The 22,238-nt window shown below is 47.2% G+C and overlaps 1 pseudogene; it reads left to right on the plus strand.

The window, feature by feature from the left end:
* The first annotated feature begins 584 nt into the window (after positions 1–584).
* On the plus strand, positions 585–755 carry LOC130363253 (U2 spliceosomal RNA; annotated as a pseudogene).
* The last annotated feature ends 21,483 nt before the right edge of the window (positions 756–22,238 follow it).

Here is a 22,238-nt window from a genome sequence, read left to right on the forward strand (position 1 = left end):
CCACTGAGAAATCTCTAAGAGTTTGGAGGATGGTGAATATGGGATTCTTATCTAATGACTTAAAAGATCTGGCCTGGCAGATAGCACATCAATGTTTGCCTACCAGAGAATTCCAACACAGAAGAGGATTGTGTCGTAGTGCAAAGTGCCCGAGAATGGGGTGTCCTAGTGAGGAAACAGTTTTACACATTTTTTGGAACTGTTTTTACGCCCAAGAGATATGGCATTTGATAGGACCCTTACTAAAATTCCTTTCTGATCTTAATTTTTTAAATCATGAAGTTATTTTATATGGATTTTATAATGTTTTATCTGTGGAGAAGTCTCGGGTTTTGTGGATTAGTATAAATTGTATTAAAATTGCACTATGGAAGACGAGGAATATTCTTCTTTTTAAAAGAGACACTATTACCTCTAAAGATTGTGTTCGCCTAGCTCTTAGTGAGATGTATGTTTTCTATTTATTGGATAAAAAAAGATTAGGTCACAAAGTGGCTAAAAGTCTTTGGAATCTACATCTGTGGAATATGCTTTTAGCAGACTAAGTGTAATCTGGGCTGCGTAAGGTCTTTTAGTCTAAGAATATATCTAAAAGTAAAAAATCTGTTCTTATCAGTTTAATATCTGATACGTCCCCTATCTGGGGACCATATATTAAATGGATTTTTGAGAACGGGGGCCGATTTCGAAGCTTGCTTCCGTCGCCCTATGCATTGAACCGATATGGCAGTATCTTCGGGTACAGTGCACCACCCCCTTACAGGGTTAAAAAGAAAGATTCCTACTTTCATTGCTACCTGCTTGCTGGCTAGCCAGCTAGCCAGCCCTGTGGGCCTTGCTGCTGCTGCAGCCGAAAAACAAAAGGTGGTGTTGCTGCTGCTTGTGTCTGGCCGCTGTTGGAGTGTCCAGGCACAGGACTTCTGCTGCTGCTGAATAAATGGCCTCCTTAATTGGATCATCTGAGCAGCCAGCACACCTGTGCAGGTAGGGCATGACATGATAGGCAGCTGTCTTATAGCGGGTGGGTGCTGAATGTTCCTAATTGACATAACATGGGGGGTCTCCTGGCTGTTCACACAGGTGTGTCATTGCTGTACATTGACCATGCATTGCTTCTGTGGTATTGCAAAGGCAAAGACAAATGTTTCCGGCCATCCATTGCACTAATGGATTGGTCATCAGCTGGCTGTCTATGTCCCGCATCAATATAGACCAAAGTACAGAGGGTTAGGCTATGCTATTGTGTACCTACCTAATGCATCAGAAGGTGCGAGGCCCTTGCTAAATTCTGTGCACAGACTTTGAGATCTATGCTTTAGACTGTATCTAAACCTGCTCCAACATGGACTGACATTCTGGCCTACTTTCAGCTGATGCGACTTGTCTGTCGCTGAACAGTCACTTTTTATGTATTCAGCACCTATGTATAATGTTGTAAAAATGCTCTAGAAGCTAAAGTCGCAGAAATGTCACACATATTTGGCCTGCAACTTTCTGTGTGACAAATTCAGACAGGAAAAATCTGTATAAATCCATAGAAAATTATCCCCCAGTGTCTCCATCTGCTGGCGGAATTGAATAAGCATTGCTGCATTGATAGGGTATGCATTAGACGAAAAAAAAGAAGAAAAAGAAGAAGAATACGCCGAGAAAAGAGGCGAAAAGGAGAAAAACGTGAAAAAACGGGAAAAAAAAGTAAGAGGAAGAGAAGGGAAAAAAAGGTGGAAATGGGTTTAAAAGTGATTTAGGCGGAGAAATATATATATATATATATATATACATATATATATATACGCACACACAAACACACACATATATATAAACGTATTCTCCGTTGAGATATTGCAGCCGCTGCTGTGTCCAGGCCCAGGAGCCTTAGCACTGTGCTGTGATGTCACTCAATACCACTGACATCACTAGGTGTAAACAACATCTCACCTTTGCTGTGTATGTGACTATGGAGCTGGTTGGTGATGTCGTCTATTATGACCTTCATAGAAGCAACAGGAGATTGTTGCATCCATCTAGAACCCTTAGAACTACTGTGCTATTATGTCACTCACTTCCACAGGCCTTGCAGAGTGTAAACAACAACAACCCAGCTTTGTTGTGTATGTAACCATAGGGATTGTGATGTCGCCTAGAACCTTCACAGCAGCGACAGCTTTATGAGGAGCATCAGCACTGCTCTGCCTGAGCAGAACCATCACCGCCATAGGTTGTCAAATAACCCGGATTTAACCCACACAAGTAAGTCCAATAGGGTGCAGGCATGTCCTCTATGCTTACAGCTTCCCGTGGGTGTTGGTTTGATACCGTTTGGGGACAGCCAAGGAGGCATCTGCAGGCAACAAAGGTAGATGTGTGCTTGTGTGTGTGTTTCCTATGCAGATCCTAAGCCCAGCGTCACATGCAAGTAGGAGAAGTAAGAAGGGTTCCTGGCAAATCTGGGTTATGGATTGCATTTAAAAAGGCCCCATGGGAGTGCAATGGGCCCCTGTCTTGCTGCTTAGCAATAATGGTATGGGTTTAGGTTCTGCTGTGTGTACTGGTGGTTGACTGCCCCCCCAGCCCAGAGTGTGCATGGGAAATTGTCTGGCAGCCTCCCTTCCAGCAAGCAGTGATAGTGCCCATGAAGGGGACCTTGTTGGGCCCGCCCCTTTCGCGGTTATCGCTTCTCGGCCTTTTGGCTTCGATCCCGTGCGGTTTACCGGGCGGGTTAGGAGTTGAAAGGGGTGGTGATCAGGGCCCTCTTTGCGGGGGGCCCTGGGTTATTTCGGAGTTGCGATAGTGGGTTTCATCGCCTGCAAAAATGAGTGGAGGAGAGAGGATTCGCGTAATGGAAGACACGGTCAGGATTTTCGTCCCAACGGAACATCGGGGAACGGTTGGCCTGGACCAGATTGTGCTGGAGATTCTACGCAGGCTCCAGTACCTAAAGGTAACAGATGTATTTGCAATGCAAGATTTCCCTAGACAGGGTATTTATGATGTTACATTTGTTAATTCCGAGATTTGTCAGAGGGTCTAAAGGACCTGGAAGGAATGAAGAGAAAGAATGAGCCGGATATTATGAGGAAAGTTAAAGTAGAGCCTTTGTTTCAGAGTACGGAGAAAGTGGTCATCGTACATATGTACAATCCTAAAGTTACAGACTCAATGGTAACAAATTTTCTTTATGGTTATTACATAGTTACATAGTATGGTTGAAAAAAGACATACGTCCATCAAGTCCAACCAGGGGATTGAAGGGAAGGGTGTAAGGGGAAAAGGGAAAGGGATGTAGTTTTATAATTCTGCATAAGCATTAATGTTATTTTGTTCCAGGAATGTATCTAACCCTGTTTTAAAGCTGTTAATTGTTCCTGCTGTCACCAGTTCCTGAGGTAGACCGTTCCATAAATTCACAGTCCTCACGGTAAAGAAGGCGTGTCGCCCCTTTAGACTAAACCTTTTCTTCTCCAGACGGAAGGAGTGCCCCCTCGTCCTTTGGGGGGGTTTAACCTGGAACAGTTTTTCTCCATATTTTTTGTATGGGCCATTTATATACTTATATACGTTTATCATATCCCCCCTTAAACGTCTCTTCTCAAGACTAAACAATTGTAACTCCTTTAATCGCTCCTCATAGCTAAGATGTTCCATGCCCCATATTAGTTTAGTCGCGCGTCTCTGCACCCTTTCCAACTCCGCAGTGTCCCTTTTATGAACAGGCGACCAAAACTGAACAGCATATTCCAGGTGAGGCCGTACCAATGCTTTATAAAGGGGGAGTATTATGTCCCTGTCCCTTGAGTCCATGCCTCTTTTGATACATGACAATATCCTGCCGGCTTTGGAAGCAGCAGCCTGACATTGCATGCTATTTTGTAGTCTGTGATCTACAAGTACACCCAGATCCTTCTCTACCAGTGACTCTGCCAGTTTAATCCCCCCTAAGACATACGACGCATGCAGGTTATTAGTACCCAGATGCATAACTTTACATTTATCCACATTGAACCTCATTTGCCAAGTGGATGCCCAGACACTTAGTCTATCCAACTCATCTATGTAACTTATGCACATCCTCTATAGACTGTACCGTGCTACAAAGCTTGGTGTCATCTGCAAAGATAGAAACAGAGCTGTTAATACCATCCTCTATATCATTGATAAATAAATTAAACAGCAGCGGGCCCAGTACTGAACCTTGGGGTACACCACTAATAACCGGGGACCAATCAGAGTACGAATCATTGACCACCACTCTCTGGGTACGATCCATGAGCCAGTGTTCAATCCAGTTACAAACTAAAGTTTCCAAGCCCAAGGACCTTAACTTACCTGTCAGACGTCTGTGAGGGACAGTATCAAATGCTTTGGCAAAATCCAGAAACACTATATCCACAGCCATTCCTCTGTCAAGGCTTCTACTCACCTCTTCATAAAAGCAAATTAGATTGGTTAGACAACTTCTATCCTTAGTAAACCCATGCTGGCTATCACTTATAATACTATTATCCCCTATGTATTCCTGTATGTAATCCCTTATAAGTCCTTCAAACAATTTACCCACAATGCACGTTAGACTTACCGGTCTATAATTGCCTGGCGAAGACCTAGAGCCCTTCTTGAAGATTGGTACCACATTAGCCTTGCGCCAGTCCCTTGGCACAATACCAGACACCAGAAAATCTCTAAATATCATGAACAAGGGTACAGATATTACTGAACTTACCTCTCTAAGAACTTTTGGGTGTAGTCCATCCGGCCCTGGAGATTTGCTTACATTTACTTTACTTAACTTACCTTGTACCATCTCTACATTAAGCCAGTTCAATACATTATATGATGTGTTACCAGCACTGACCTGGCCAATGTCAGCTCCTTCTTCCATAGTATATACAGAACTAAAGAACCCATTCAGTAGCTCCGCCTTCTCTGGATCGCCCGTGATAACCTCCCCATTATCATTATTTAGGGGTCCTACATGCTCTGTCCTTGGTTTTTTTGTATTTATATATCTAAAAAAATATTTAGGATTAGTTTTGCTTTCTTTGGCCACCTGTCTCTCATTTTGAATTTTTGCTGTTTTTATTACATTTTTACAGATTTTATTAAGCTCCTTCTACTGTTTAAATGTTATAGCTGACCCATCAGATTTGTATTTTTTGAAGGCTATTTTTTTGTTGTTTATTGCACTTTTAACCTCATTTGTCAGCCATGTAGGATTTAGTTTTAATCGTTTATATTTGTTCCCCTCTGGTATATATTTAGCTGTATAGTTATTTAGAGTTGATTTAAAGATGTCCCATTTACCTTCTGTATCAGTATTTGAGAACACCTCCCCCCAGTCTATGTCCTGTAGTGCAGCCCTCAGCCCAGGGAAGTTTGCCTTTTTAAAGTTATATGTTTTTGCTTTCCCCGTCTGTCTTTGTTTTCTACATTTTAAGTCAAAAGTAACTATATTGTGGTCGCTATTACCAAGGTTTTCCCTCACAGTTACATTACCAACCAGCTCTGCATTGTTGGAAATGATCAGATCCAACAAGGCATCACTTCTTGTTGGGTCCTCCACAAACTGGCCCATAAAATTATCCTGCAATAAATTTAGGAATTTTCTCCCCTTTGTAGTTTTAGCCAACCCTCGGCCCCAATCTATATCTGGATAGTTAAAATCTCCCATTATTACCACTGTACCTGCCCGGGCGGCCCTCTCTATTTGTTTATACAGCCGACCTTCTATCTCTTCAGTGATATTAGGGGGTCTGTAGATTACACCAAATATTATTTTTTCAGTATTTCCCTCCTTTTGTAATTCTACCCACAGTGATTCCACATCCTCAGAATCATCACACACTATGGCATCGTTCACACTGACTTTCATACTACTTCTAACATACAGACAGACTCCACCACCTTTTCTGTTCATTCTATCCTTGCGAAACAATGTAAACCCCTGCAGATTAACAGCCCAGGCATGCGAGGAGTCCAGCCATGTCTCAGTGACCCCAACTATATCAATATGTTCCTCCAGTATCAAGGCCTCAAGCTCCCCCATTTTATTTGCTAGGCTTCTGGCATTTGTGAACATACACTTTACATTTCCATTAAGTTTTACACATATAGTCTCACTAATGGGATTTTCAGAGTTATTGGGGTTAATGTAATTTTTTGAGTTATAAGGGCTAATTGTACTATTTAAGTTATTGGGGCTAATGGGATTTTTTGAGTTATTGGGTCTAACGTTATTATTTAAGTTATTGGGGCTAATGGGATTTTTTGCGTTATTGCGTCTAACGTTGTTATTTAAGTTATTGGGGCTAACGGTATTTTTTGAGGTAATGGGGCTTATTGTAGTTATTGAGTTATTGGGGCTAATGGAATTTTTTGAATTATTGGGATTACAATTTTTCGGGCTACATTTATTTTTACAGCTGGTTTGTAACGCATGAATCTCCTTATCCACTGCTCTTAACCTCCCCCCACAGGACTCCTCTCCACCCACCATTATGTCCTGACCCCTCTCTAACCTATCCATCCCACTGTCTGCTTTCTTTGCTTTATTATCCTCCCCCCACTCACCTAGTTTAAATACTCAGCCACCCCTTCCAGGATTCTCTCCCCCAGCACAGCAGACCCCCTTCCATTCAGGTGCAAATTATCCGTAGAATAGAGTTTGTACCCCAATGAAAAGTCAGCCCAGTGCTCTAAAAACCCAAACCCTTCCCCCTCACACCACGACTTAAGCCATGCATTTAACTCCCTAAGCTCCCGCTGTCTTTCCTGCGATGCGCATGGCACAGGAAGTATTCCAGAGAACACAACCTTAGAGGTCCTTCCCTTCAGCTTGGCACCTAGTTCCTTGTAATTATTCTTCAAGGACCTCCACCTACCATGTATTCTGTCGTTGGTTCCCACATGGACCACGACAGCTGGGTCATCCCCAGCCCCCCCTAGTGATTTGTCCACCCTTTCCACCACATGCCGAACCCTGGCACCAGGGAGACAGCAAACCATTCGGTTGAGGTGGTCTTGGCGACAAATTATTCTATCCGTCTTCCTGATTATAGAATCCCCTACCACAACTAACTGTCTTGACCTACCTGCGTTACCATCCTCCACACTACTAGTTGAGCTGTTCCCCCGGCTGTTAGGGAGACCAGTATCCACTAGGGTTGCCATCTCTGATACTGAGGCCCTCGCATCATCGCCCAACTTGGCAATTTTACTTGGGAGATCAGAAGCAGAAGTGACCTTCCTTTTCCTTGCCCCCTTTCAAGTCCCTCTAACTACATTAACCCAGCTACCTACTTGGGCCTCCTAGCTAGTTTCTCCAACCTCCATTTCTACCCCACTAACTGCTTGCTCTGTAAGATTGTCAATCGCCCTCAATGTTGCATTTTGCTCCTCTAGATCTCTAATACGAGCTTCCAGGTGGGCAACATGCTCACATTTGTCACAGCGGTATTCACCCTGAAGCTGCTGCTCCAGAGATGTATACATGTGGCACAATGTGCACTGAAGAAAACCTCCAATCCTGCTGTCCATATCCTTGGTGACAAACAGCTGTTATTAACTATTAAGAAAAACTACTTTTATCAAGGGAGTGTAATACTTACAGTTACAGTGAGTCCTGCTTACAACTCCTGCTTTTTAAACTTCTGCTTATAAAACTTCTCAAATGTAACACTTAACAATACAACACTTTAGAATACAGACCCAGCTTCAGCTAGACTCAGTCAGAGCAGGGCTCACATAGTTTCCCAGTTAGTTTTATACACCTGAGAGCAGTTAATCAATTAACCCCTCCCCCAGGTGTGCTACAGACAGGAGGAAAAAAAAAAATGCAAGGGCTATGCAACCGCTGGAGACACCCTGTTTGGAAAACAATGATCCACAGTATACTCAGCTCATGAACTTCTGCTTATAAAACTTCTCAAATGTAACACTTAATAATACAACACTTTAGAATACAGACCCAGCTTCAGCTAGACTCAGTCAGAGCAGGGCTCACAGAGTTTCCCAGTTAGTTTTATACACCTGAGAGCAGTTAATCAATTAACCCCTCCCCCAGGTGTGCTACAGACAGGAGGAAAAAAAAATACAAGGGCTATGCAACCACTGGAGACACCCTGTTTGGAAAACAATGATCCACAGTATACTCAGCACATGAATTTCTGCTTATAAAACTTCTCAAATGTAACACTTAATAATACAACACTTTAGAATACAGACCCAGCTTCAGCTAGACTCAGTCAGAGCAGGGCTCACAGAGTTTCCCAGTTAGTTTTATACACCTGAGAGCAGTTAATCAATTAACCCCTCCCCCAGGTGTGCTACAGACAGGAGGAAAAAAAAAATGCAAGGGCTGTGCAACCGCTGGAGACACCCTGTTTGGAAAACAATGATCCACAGTATACTCAGCACATGAACTTCTGCTTATAAAACTTCTCAAATGTAACACTTAATAATACAACACTTTAGAATACAGACCCAGCTTCAGCTAGACTCTTTTAACTGTAAAAGGAAATATGTTGTGAAGTTCAAGAAGGATGAGTCTATGGAGGAGGGAATTAAGAGTATTCCTCAAGTTTTTTCCATTGGAGGAGAGCGTGGTTTTTGTTTTTATGAGGGGCAGCTTCAGTTTTGCCGCAAATGTCAAGCATATGGCCACGTGCAGGACACATGTCCTGTGAAGGGTGTTGTTTGTAGGAACTGTGGCAAGACTGGGCATGAAACAAGTTTTTGCATTGAGGAAAAGACTTGTGATATTTGTGGGAGTAATTCCCATTTGGCAAGAGGATGTCACTTATGGTACAAGAGAAGGAGTTATGCTGATGCGGCTGGAAGTAAAGGTGGACAGAGCAATGAACAGGGAATGGGAAGGAGGTCTTTTTCAGAAGCCACAGGTGTGGATGGAGGTGTGGATGGAGGTGTGGATGGAGGTGTGGATGGAGGTGTGGATGGAGGTGAAAAATCTAATGTAGAGGGGGAATGTGAAGTCGGGAGGAGCGCAGGTGGTGCGATTGTTAAAAATGTTGTTGCTCAGGTGGATGTGATTAAAGAGGCTTTTGTGGAGACAAGTGTGGTGGTTGAACAGGAGTATAAGAAAGTGGTCTCCACAAGTGAAGTAACATGTGCAAAGGGGGTGGAGGTCAAGAAGATTGAAACTGTGTATGGAGATGTGTTTCCTTGTGGAAGCATGAGTGGTGATGTGGAATGTCCAGACCCTGTTGTGGGGGAGGAGGAGGGAATGGAATTCCAAGAAAATGTGCAGTCATCTGAGAAGTCCCTTACACCTGCTCAGAGATTTGTCAGCAGTGATGAGGAGGATGAGGTGGGGGTGGAAAGTAAAAGAAGTAAAAAAGGAAGTTGGACTGGGGATCAAGAGGACCCAGTGGTTGGAAGAGGAGATGAAATGGACAGGGACTCTGATCCAGGGTCGCCTGATTGCTATGAAAATGTTTTAAGGAAAGTTGAGAGTCAGAGCCGTAATTTTTAACTATGATGGATATTAAAGTTTTGATTTTATTCATTTTAGTTATTATGACTCTTATCGTAACAACCCTTAATGTCAGGAGTATTGGATCAGAAATAAGAAGAGCTGCTATTTTTGAGGTGTTGGAGAATGTGAGAGCTGATATAATATGTTTACAGGAGTGTGCAATTAAATCTGCACCTTATGCTGATGAGTGGAGGATGGGACAATCTTTTTGGTCAACTAGTACGGATAACAAGAACGAAGGAGTTGGTTTTTTAATCAAAAATAATAATATCAAAGTTTTAAATTGCCAGATTTTAATACCCGGCCGTTGCATGGTTTTAAACTTTGAGTTTTTAGACCAGAGGATTAGAGTTTTTAACGTATATGCCCCAGCAGAGAAGAAAGAGCGGTTGTTTTTTTTAGAGTCCTTGAAGTTTTTTTTTTTTTTTTCAAAGTATGTTTTTATTCAAGTTTTCATAAAATAAAACAGATAACAGGGGCCACATAAGTGTATCGTTATGGGACACAACTAAGTCACTTAAAAGCATGAGATATATAGAACACAAAATGATCCACTCATAATACGAGAACAGAGAAAACATAGTGGAAGGTAACATATATCAGCCACTATACAAATGGTCAGCAGGTGTATTTTTAAGAATGCTAGGTAGTATCGCAGCGAGTAGACAAGTAGGTGTTGTCTATAGTGGCTGTACAGATGGGCAGAGTATGGCATTTGAGTGGTGGCTGCCTTGACATGTTGCGCCAATCTGGGCTAGAACAAATCGGCAGCAAAGCCCCTGTCAATATTAAACAAAGAGAGGTGAAAAGAAGAGAGAGGGAGAAAAGGAGGAGCAAAAAAGAGGTGAGAAGCAGACAGGGATAGAAGAGAGAGAGGAAGGTGGAGAGGAGGTCAATATGCAAGAAGTATCTTACCTTGCGTCACAGCACATCTTTCGGAGACCCCAGGCACCTGAGCATGAGCATCAATCATCCAGTGATATTGAGAGCTTTATGTGACTGGGCCATGGATGGACGTGAATTCGCTAGAGGCCATAAAGGCAATCCACGGCCTCCATATGGAGGTGAATTTGTCAAGTTGACCACGTGAGTCCGCCACCAATTCCTCCATCCTAAGTAAGCAGGAAGCCTCCTGAAGCCAGGACGAAACAGAAGGGGGAGTGGATGACTTCCATAGGCGTGGAATGACCGTTCTAGCGGCTAAAAGTAAAAAATGGAGCAATCGGGTCGAGACCTTGGGTATGTCGTTTGGGAGGATTGACAAGAGGAGAACCTTGGGCTCAACCAGATATGAGACATGGTGCCTCCCGGTCCTCCACACCGCCAACAAATGTCCTCCGTCTGGAGAAAAAAAAGTTTAGTCTCAAGGGGCGACACGCCTTCTTTACCGTGAGGACTGTGAATTTATGGAACGGTCTACCTCAGGAACTGGTCACAGCAGGAACAATTAACAGCTTTAAAACAGGATTAGATACATTCCTGGAACAAAATAAGATTAATGCTTATGAAGAAATATAAAATCTCATCCCTTCCCCAATATCGCGCCACACCCCTACCCCTTAATTCCCTGGTTGAACTTGATGGACATATGTCTTTTTTCGACCGTACTAACTATGTAACTATGTAACTATGTAACATTTGGATATATGTGGGCGAGGAGCGATGGGACACGGTACCATCGCGTCATTACCTTATAGTTAGTTTCGTGTGCTTTAAACGAGGTGGCAGACCGGTGGCACCAAGAGAAGGCCCTCCCCCACTCCTCCTCCGATATGGGACAATTGGTCTCTCGTTCCCATGCAGAGCAGAATGTCATCTGTCCCTTTGTGAGACTATCTAGGAGTTGAGAATATAAGGCACTCACAGTTTTGCCGGTTAGGGGCGAAGAGGTGCAGAAACGCTCAAATGGTGTGAGGGTTCGGTGTAGGTCCAGCTTACTTTTGTTTTTCTCGTAGAAACGTTTGAATTGTAGATATTGAAACCTATGAGAAGCAGTGGGCGGTATATCACCCATAATGTCCTCGAGAGGCTTCACGCCCGACGAGTGTAAGAGATCCCGTATTGCTGGTGCTGAAGATTTAGTCAGGGAAAGGTACGATGAGGAGGTCAGGGCCGGAGGGAACAGCGGATTTCCAAAGAGTGGTGACAATAGAACGGGAACATAGACAGGCGGAAGGAGTATGTCTTATGGGCCCAGATAACTGAAGCCGTTATGGGAGGGAGACTCAAAGGGGTATTACCGGTCCAAGGAATCTTAGGCAGCCATAGCGCAGATCGTGTGTCTATACCCGAAGTCCGATGCTCAAGTGCTACCCACTGCTTCCCCTCTCTATGGTGAAACCCATCTAATACCCTCGTGAGGGTTGATGCCATATAATAAGCAGAGAAGTCTGGAAGAGCCAGGCCTCCCTCATTCTTCCTCCTAATGAGGATGTTTCTGGCTAGGCGGGGGTGACGGTGCGCCCACACAAATCCAGTCTGGATCGCAGCGACCTCCCCAAAGAAGGAGCGAGGCAGGTGCACAGGAATACCCGAAAACAGGTATAGGAGGCGGGGGAGGACATTCATCTTGAATGCGTTAATCCTGCCAAGCCAGGAGAGGTCGCCACGATTCCACCTGGCTAAGTCCGAGCACAGCGCTTGTAGAAGGGGTGGAAAATTAAGCTGGTAAGTGTCAGCCAGGACAGACGGGACTTGGACACCTAGATATTGCAGGGATCGTGTTTGCCACTTAAATGGGTAGGAAGCCCTCAGTGTCTGAAGGGTGCGGGTGGGAATGTTGACATTTAGGGCCTCACACTTGCACGTGTTCAATTTATAGTTGCTATAGCTGGCAAAACGGTGGATAGTGGCCAATAATGAGGGCAGTGACAAGTGTGGGGAGGTGAGGAAAAGAAGCAAATCGTCAGCAAATGCCGAGCACTTGTAATGGCAAGGCGGCACCGATATCCCCCTAATGTCAGTGTTCTGTCTGATGTCCACAAGGAGATGCTCCATGCAGAGGACATACAGGAGCGGCGATAGAGGGCAACCCTGCCGCGTGCCATTACAAATGGGAAGAGGGGAAGAAAGTTGCCCGTTCACACGTATCTGAGCTAGGGGATTAGAGTACAGTGCCATAACTCGGGCCATCATTGAGGTGCCAACACCAATTTGTGAGAGTGCCATCCGCAGGAAATCCCAGTCCACTCGGTCAAAGGCCTTCTCCACGTTGTTACGCCGAGCGCTCCGGGTCCCCGCTCCTCCCCGGAGCGCTCGCTACACTCTCGCTATTTCAGCGCTCCGGTCAGATCCACTGACTCGGTGCGCTGCGATCCTGCCTCCAGCCGGGATGCGATTCGCGATGCGGGTGGCGCCCGCTCGCGATGCGCACCCCGGCTCCCGTACCTGACTCGCTCTCCGTCGGTCCTGTCCCGGCGCGCGCGGCCCCGCTCCCTAGGGCGCGCGCGCGCCGGGTCTCTGCGATTTAAAGGGCCACTGCGCCGCTGATTGGCGCAGTGGTTCTAATTAGTGTGTTCACCTGTGCACTCCCTATGTATACCTCACTTCCCCTGCACTCCCTCGCCGGATCTTGTTGCCATTGTGCCAGTGAAAGCGTTTCCTTGTGTGTTCCTAGCCTGTGTTCCAGACCTCCTGCCGTTGCCCCTGACTACGATCCTTGCCGCCTGCCCCGACCTTCTGCTACGTCCGACCTTGCTTCTGTCTACTCCCTTGTACCGCGCCTATCTTCAGCAGTCAGAGAGGTTGAGCCGTTGCTAGTGGATACGACCTGGTCACTACCGCCGCAGCAAGACCATCCCGCTTTGCGGCGGGCTCTGGTGAACACCAGTAGTGACTTAGAACCGGTCCACTAGCACGGTCCACGCCAATCCCTCTCTGGCACAGAGGATCCACCTTCTGCCAGCCGGCATTGTGACAGTAGATCCGGCCATGGATCCCGCTGAAGTTCCTCTGCCAGTTGTCGCCGACCTCACCACGGTGGTCGCCCAGCAGTCACAACAGATAGCGCAACAAGGCCACCAGCTGTCTCAACTGACCGTGATGCTACAGCAGCTACTACCTCAGCTTCAGCAATCATCTCCTCCGCCAGCTCCTGCACCTCCTCCGCAGCGAGTGGCCGCTTCAGGCCTACGACTATCCTTGCCGGATAAATTTGATGGGGACTCTAAATTTTGCCGTGGCTTTCTTTCTCAATGTTCCCTGCACTTGGAGATGATGTCGGACCAGTTTCCTACTGAAAGGTCTAAGGTGGCTTTCGTAGTCAGCCTTCTGTCTGGAAAAGCTCTGTCATGGGCCACACCGCTCTGGGACCGCAATGACCCCGTCACTGCCTCCGTACACTCCTTCTTCTCGGAAATTCGAAGTGACTTTGAGGAACCTGCCCGAGCCTTTTCTCTGCTGAGACTGCCCTGTTGAACCTGGTCCAGGGTAATTCTTCCGTTGGCGAGTACGCCGTACAATTCCGTACTCTTGCTTCAGAACTATCCTGGAATAATGAGGCCCTCTGCGCGACCTTTAAAAAAGGCCTATCCAGCAACATTAAAGATGTTCTGGCCGCACGAGAAATCCCTGCTAACCTACATGAACTCATTCATCTAGCCACTCGCATTGACATGCGTTTTTCCGAAAGGCGTCAGGAGCTCCGCCAGGATATGGACTTTGTTCGCACGAGGCATTTTTTCTCCCCGACTCCTCTCTCCTCTGGTCCTCTGCAATCCGTTCCTGTGCCTCCCGCCGTGGAGGCTATGCAAGTTGACCGGTCTCGCCTGACACCTCAAGAGAGGACACGACGCCGCATGGAGAATCTCTGCCTGTACTGTGCCGGTACCGAACACTTCCTGAAGGATTGTCCTATCCGTCCTCCCCGCCTGGAAAGACGTACGCTGACTCCGCACAAAGGTGAGACAGTCCTTGATGTCAACTCTGCTTCTCCACGTCTTTCTGTGCCTGTGCGGATATCTGCCTCTACCTTCTCCTTCTCTACTATGGCCTTCTTGGATTCCGGATCTGCAGGAAATTTTATCTTGGCCTCTCTCATCAACAGGTTCAACATCCCGGTGACCAGTCTCGCCAGACCCCTCTACATCAATTGTGTTAACAATGAAAGATTGGACTGTACCATACGTTTTCGCACGGAGCCCCTCCTAATGTGCATCGGACCTCATCACGAAAAAATTGAGTTTTTGGTCCTCCCCAATTGCACTTCTGAAATTCTCCTTGGACTACCCTGGCTTCAACACCATTCCCCAACCCTGGATTGGTCCACAGGGGAGATCAAGAGTTGGGGTACCTCTTGTTTCAAGGACTGCCTTAAACCGGTTCCCAGTACTCCCTGCCGTGACCCTGTGGTTCCCCCTGTAACCGGTCTCCCTAAGGCCTATATGGACTTTGCTGATGTATTTTGCAAAAAACAAGCTGAGACTCTACCTCCTCACAGGCCTTATGACTGTCCTATTGATCTCCTCCCGGGCACTACTCCACCCCGGGGCAGAATTTATCCTCTGTCCGCCCCAGAGACTCTTGCTATGTCTGAGTACATCCAGGAAAATTTAAAAAAAGGCTTTATCCGCAAATCCTCCTCTCCTGCCGGAGCTGGATTTTTCTTTGTGTCCAAAAAAGATGGCTCCCTACGTCCTTGCATTGACTACCGCGGTCTTAATAAAATCACGGTAAAGAACCGTTATCCTCTACCCCTTATCTCTGAACTCTTTGATCGCCTCCAAGGTGCCCACATCTTTACCAAACTGCACTTAAGAGGTGCTTATAATCTCATCCGCATCAGGGAGGGGGATGAATGGAAAACGGCATTTAACACTAGAGATGGACACTTTGAGTATCTGGTCATGCCCTTTGGCCTGTGCAACGCCCCTGCCGTCTTCCAAGACTTTGTTAATGAAATTTTTCGTGATCTCTTATATTCCTGTGTTGTTGTGTATCTGGACGATATTCTGATTTTTTCTGCCAACCTAGAAGAACACCGCCAACATGTCCGCATGGTTCTTCAGAGACTTCGTGACAATCAACTTTATGCCAAAATGGAGAAATGTCTGTTTGAATGTCAATCTCTTCCTTTCCTAGGATACTTGGTCTCTGGCCGGGGACTACAAATGGATCCAGACAAACTCTCTGCCGTCTTAGATTGGCCACGCCCCTCCGGACTCCGTGCTATCCAACGTTTTTTGGGGTTCGCCAATTATTACAGACAATTTATTCCTCATTTTTCCACCATTGTGGCCCCTATCGTGGCCTTAACCAAAAAGAATGCCAATCCTAAGTCATGGCCTCCTCAAGCGGAAGACGCCTTTAAACGGCTCAAGTCTGCCTTTTCTTCTGCTCCCGTGCTCTCCAGACCCGACCCATCTAAACCCTTCCTATTGGAGGTTGATGCCTCCTCAGTAGGAGCTGGAGCGGTTCTTCTACAAAAAAATTCTTCCGGGCATGCTGTTACTTGTGGTTTTTTTTCTAGGACCTTTTCTCCGGCGGAGAGGAACTACTCCATTGGGGATCGAGAGCTACTGGCCATTAAATTAGCACTTGAGGAATGGAGGCATCTGCTGGAGGGATCAAAATTTCCAGTTATTATTTACACCGATCACAAGAATCTCTCCTATCTCCAGTCTGCCCAACGGCTGAATCCTCGCCAGGCCAGGTGGTCTCTGTTCTTTGCCCGGTTTAATTTTGAAATTCACTTTCGCCCTGCCGATAAGAACATTAGGGCCGATGCTCTCTCTCGTTCCTCGGACGCCTCGGAAGTAGAGCTCTCTCCGCAACACATCATTCCTCCTGACTGCCTGATCTCCACTTCTCCAGCCTCCATCAGGCAAACTCCTCCAGGGAAGACCTTCGTCTCTCCACGCCAACGCCTCGGAATCCTCAAATGGGGTCACTCCTCCCATCTCGCAGGCCATGCGGGCATCAAGAAATCCGTGCAACTCATCTCTCGTTTCTATTGGTGGCCGACTCTGGAGACGGATGTTGTTGATTTTGTGCGGGCCTGCACTGTCTGTGCCCGGGATAAGACTCCTCGCCAGAAGCCCGCTGGTCTTCTTCATCCTCTGCCTATCCCCGAACAGCCTTGGTCTCTGATTGGTATGGACTTTATTACAGACTTACCCCCATCCCGTGGCAACACTGTTGTTTGGGTGGTCGTTGATCGATTTTCCAAGATGGCACATTTCATTCCTCTTCCTGGTCTTCCTTCAGCGCCTCAGTTGGCAAAACAATTTTTTGTACACATTTTTCGTCTTCACGGGTTGCCCACGCAGATCGTCTCGGATAGAGGCGTCCAATTCGTGTCAAAATTCTGGAGGGCTCTCTGTAAACAACTCAAGATTAAATTAAACTTTTCTTCTGCTTATCATCCTCAGTCCAATGGGCAAGTAGAAAGAGTTAACCAGGTCCTGGGTGATTATTTACGGCATTTTGTTTCCTCCCGCCAGGATGACTGGGCAGATCTTCTACCATGGGCCGAATTCTCGTATAACTTCAGAGTCTCTGAGTCTTCTTCCAAATCCCCATTTTTCGTGGTGTATGGCCGTCACCCTCTTCCCCCCCTCCCTACTCCCTTGCCCTCTGGTTTGCCCGCTGTGGATGAAATAACTCGTGATCTTTCCACCATATGGAAAGAGACCCAAAATTCTCTCTTACAGGCTTCATCACGCATGAAGAAGTTTGCTGATAAGAAAAGAAGAGCTCCCCCCATTTTTTCTCCCGGAGACAAGGTATGGCTCTCCGCTAAATATGTCCGCTTCCGTGTTCCCAGCTACAAATTGGGACCACGCTATCTTGGTCCTTTCAAAATTTTGTGCCAGATTAATCCTGTCTCTTACAAACTTCTTCTTCCTCCTTCTCTTCGTATTCCTAATGCCTTTCACGTTTCTCTTCTTAAACCACTCATCATCAACCGTTTCTCTCCCAAACTTGTTTCTCCCACTCCTGTTTCCGGCTCCTCGGACATCTTCTCCGTGAAGGAGATACTGGCCTCCAAGAGGGTCAGAGGGAAAACCTTTTTTTTGGTCGATTGGGAGGGCTGTGGTCCTGAAGAGAGATCCTGGGAACCTGAGGACAATATCCTAGACAAAAGTCTGGTCAGGTTCTCAGGCTCAAAGAAGAGGGGGAGACCCAAGGGGGGGGGGTACTGTTACGCCGAGCGCTCCGGGTCCCCGCTCCTCCCCGGAGCGCTCGCTACACTCTCGCTATTTCAGCGCTCTGGTCAGATCCACTGACCCGGTGCGCTGCGATCCTGCCTCCAGCCGGGATGCGATTCGCGATGCGGGTGGCGCCCGCTCGCGATGCGCACCCCGGCTCCCGTACCTGACTCGCTCTCCGTCGGTCCTGTCCCGGCGCGCGCGGCCCCGCTCCCTAGGGCGCGCGCGCGCCGGGTCTCTGCGATTTAAAGGGCCACTGCGCCGCTGATTGGCGCAGTGGTTCTAATTAGTGTGTTCACCTGTGCACTCCCTATGTATACCTCACTTCCCCTGCACTCCCTCGCCGGATCTTGTTGCCATTGTGCCAGTGAAAGCGTTTCCTTGTGTGTTCCTAGCCTGTGTTCCAGACCTCCTGCCGTTGCCCCTGACTACGATCCTTGCTGCCTGCCCCGACCTTCTGCTACGTCCGACCTTGCTTCTGTCTACTCCCTTGTACCGCGCCTATCTTCAGCAGTCAGAGAGGTTGAGCCGTTGCTAGTGGATACGACCTGGTCACTACCGCCGCAGCAAGACCATCCCGCTTTGCGGTGGGCTCTGGTGAACACCAGTAGTGACTTAGAACCGGTCCACTAGCACGGTCCACGCCAATCCCTCTCTGGCACAGAGGATCCACCTTCTGCCAGCCGGCATCGTGACACGCGTCTAGAGACAAGAGCATATTATGTCGATGTGCATAATGTATTGTAGAGAAAGCTCTCAGAGTGTTGTCTCTTGCCTCGCGTCTGCGGACAAAGCCCACTTGATCAGGGTGGATGAGGGAGCCCAGGTGGTCTGCCAGCCTATTCGCCAGTAGTTTGGCAAACAGCTTGGCATCCACGTTAATGAGTGATATCGGCCTGTAGCTAGGTCAGAGAAGGGGATTTTTACCCTCCTTCGGGATAACGGTGATGTATGCCCGGAGGAAGGAAGGGGGCAGAGGGGAATTTTGAGAGACCGAGTTAAACGTCTTAAGGAGGGAAGTAATTAAGTCTACCTTGAGTGCTTTATAGAATTTACCAGTGTACCCATCAGGGCCAGGGCTTTTACCCGAGGGCATGGCCGATATGGCGTCATCTAGTTCTTCCGCAGAAAATGGGGACTCTAGGGATTGGATCACATCATGGGGGAGTTTAGGCAAAGCTGTTGAGTCTAGGTAGTGTTGTAGTGAGGGTATAGCGGAGGAAGGTGTGGTCAGGGCCGAAGGTTTAGGAAGACTATATAGTTCAGAGTAGTATTTGTGGAACGCAGATAATATGTCCGGGGTGAGGTGGGAGGTGGAGTTAGGGGAGGTCCGAATCGCCGGAATATACGTGGATGTGCGCTTTTTCCTAAGAGCTGAAGCAAGGAGGCGACCAGACTTATTGCTTCACTCGTAGAAGACCCTCCCGGTGAGCTGTTTAAAATAACGGTGTTTGGCGTTCATCACCTCCAGCAACTCATGTCTAACCCTAATTAACTCCCTATAAACATTGTCCTGCTGGGAGCGTTTATGTTGGGCCTCTAGGGTGTGGAGGGAGTGCATTAGGGTCTTGAACTTGTGCGCCGCCTCTCGTTTCAGTCTCGCCACATGCCTCATCAGGACCCCTCTAAGCACGCACTTTAAGGCGTCCCACTTCATCGCCAGTGAGGTAGAGTCCTCGGCGTGATGAGCTTCAAATTGGGCTATAGTGTCCTTCAGTTCCTGAAGGCAAAGTGCATCAAGCAACAATGATTCATTTAGTTTCCATGAGGCATGGGGCTTGGCAAAGGAGGGCAGGGCAAAAGAACAGAACACAGGGGCATGATCCGAATGTGTAACTGTACCAATAGAGGTGGATGAGATTGATGGTAAGAGATGGTGTGGAAGAAAGATGTAATCAATTCTACTATAAGAGTTTCTAGGATGGGAATAGAATGTGTAATCCTTCTCTTGTGGGTGTTGAGTCCGCCAAGTATCATAGAGTTGGAGGGAGTGAAGTTTGAGGCGTAGTGCTCTTAGCTTGTTGTGGGATAGTGTAGAGTGGCCTGAAGAGGTGTCGCAAGAGGAGAAGAGGGGGACATTAAAATCTCCATTTAAGATAATATTACCTGTGGCAAAGTTGGCTAGTTTATCCATGGTTCGGATTAGGAAAGGGATCTGTGAGTGGTTTGGCGCGTAGACTGACGCCACAGTGAAGTTATGTCCTGTCACAGTAAAATTCACAAAGACAAACCTAGCATCAGGGTCTACAAGTGTGGAGGTGACCTCAACTGGCAGAGATCTGTGAAAAGGGATCGATACACCTTTCGTCCTGGCTTCCGGGTTTGTGCTATGGTACCACTTGGGATAATATCTGGTGCTGATAGCAGGGAGGCAACCCTCCTTGAAATGAGTCTCTTGGAGCGCAAGAATATGCACCTTCTGTTTATGAAAGGCATATAAGGTCTGGGCTCTCTTTTCAGGTGTGTGAAAGCCCCTCACATTTAGTGAAGCTACCTTGATATCATTGGCCATAGGGAATAAGGCATATACTGTCAAACTCACTCAGGTGCCCCGGGTTCTTCCAGACGACTGATCCGCAAGGAGTGGAGGAATAGGAAAGCTTTGTTGACCTAGAAAAGGAAAAGAGAAGAGAGGACAAGATGAGAATACAGAAGAAAAAAACAGGCATACGCACAGACACATAAGCGAGGGGGCTAAAGAAGGTGGCCATAAGGGCCAAAACATAGGCCAGAACCAGCCTGGCCACAGACCTAATGGGGGTAACGCAGAAGAGGCGAAGGCCGGGGATCGCAAGTAGCCAAGTACACATTGTCACTAAATAGAGAGACATTAGGAGGTGTGGGGACCAGGGCCTAATGACAACATAAAGTGGACCTCGACTCAAAATGTGAGGGAGGGTAATCCTATATAAGGGCTGTATATCGTGTGGGTGCATAACCCTATGAAGGCTGATGGCGGGGAGGCAAGGTGGAAAATTATGACAAACTATGGGGGTATGTAGGGGTGGGAGGTTGGGCAGTCGGCATCATTTAGAGCTGCCACGGCAGAACATATTACAAGCATCAGGTATCATAATCTAACCAACAAACAAAATCAGAAAACATAAGGTCTAAGGAATCTTTCAATAAGGAAAAAGAAAAAATTCTGACGAAGTCCTTAGCGAAGTCCAGTAGCCTTGGGCTCATAGGTCGGACTCAAGGGAGCTCCTAAAGAAATAAACCGAGGAGACAAGGGAACCTTCCAGCGAGGAAGGAGTGGAGTCAAGTCTTTCTCTTCTGGCGTTGAGGTAATGGGTCAGCAGGAGAAGAGGGACCACGCCTGGTAGATTGCATTGTGCGTGGGGTCAAGGGGACTGCTGAGCTAAACTGGAACAGCGCATCCCAATCTGGCAGTAGAACAGGTGGCAACTTGAAGGTGCGCAGAAATTGAAGCAAGTCGTCTGGGCGTCGGAGAGTGGCAGTAGTGGAGCCATGTCTGGCCACCAGGGAGAAAGGGAACCCCCATCTGTATAGAATCTTTGCATTCTGCAGAAGTGTCAGCAAGGGTTTCAGGGCAGTCCTCAGACGTAGAGTGCGGAGCGAGAGGTCCGGAAATATCTGAATTGCTGCACCGTTATAGGAGAGATTCTTAAGGGTCCTAGCTCTGCGCATTATTTCGTCCTTTATAGTAAAGTGATGAACACGGCAGATGACATCTCTCGGTTTACTGGGGTCCGGATTCTTGGCCTTGAGTGCACGATGTGCTCTATCCAGTTCAATTGGATGATCAGGAGGCTTGTGAAGTATCTCATTAAAAAGCCTCTGTAACGTGTTATCCAGCTCTTGGGGTGGTACCGATTCCGGTAGCCCCTTCAGACGTATGTTGTTACGCCTGTTCCTATTGTCAATATCGTCAAGGTGTTCGACTGTCGCCATTTGATGTAAGGAGAGATTTTTTGTAGACTCCTGCAATGATCTCATTTGTGCAGCTACGGATGAATGAAAGTCCTCAAGAGATTGTACTCTAGTCTGTAGAGTAGAGATGTCCTCCTTGACAGGTTGTAGGTCCTGTTGCCACGCCGACTTCAGGTCCGCCGCCAATGAGAACATGTCAGCCTTAGTTGGTAATAAAGCCAGGAGTGCCTGAAGTTCAGGGTGGCCCTTCAGGGTGTTGGCTGCCATTTCAGGAGTGGGCAGTGAGGGGACCGAAGGATATGGAGCAGAGTGCAGCGCAGGAACACTCCCCTGACTTTGTATTGGGGTTCTAGCTTGTTTGGGCCTGTTTGACATATCACCTCGAGAGTCATCAGAAGACGAGCAGTCAGTTCCACGGGATCTAGCAGCCGAGAGTTTTGATGGTGTCTTGAACAGTTTTTTCTTAGCAGGGGGGCTTGCCCCCCAGTAGTCAGGAGTGTCCGAGTCGTCTGAAGACACACATGAATCTATATCAGAGCATGGGGGATTAGTCTCCATTTCAGAGGCCCAGTCTAGGACGTTTCGTGGTGCAGGGCCTGGGACAGGTCGGGCATTAGGAGGTTCGGAGGGGGACCTGCTAGCAGGACCAGTGAGGGAAATTAAAGGAGATGTAGTTACAGGTTGTGAAGATACATTCGGGACACCAG

Source organism: Hyla sarda, chromosome 3 (assembly GCF_029499605.1).
Source record: "Hyla sarda isolate aHylSar1 chromosome 3, aHylSar1.hap1, whole genome shotgun sequence".
Taxonomy (NCBI): Eukaryota; Metazoa; Chordata; class Amphibia; order Anura; family Hylidae; genus Hyla; species Hyla sarda.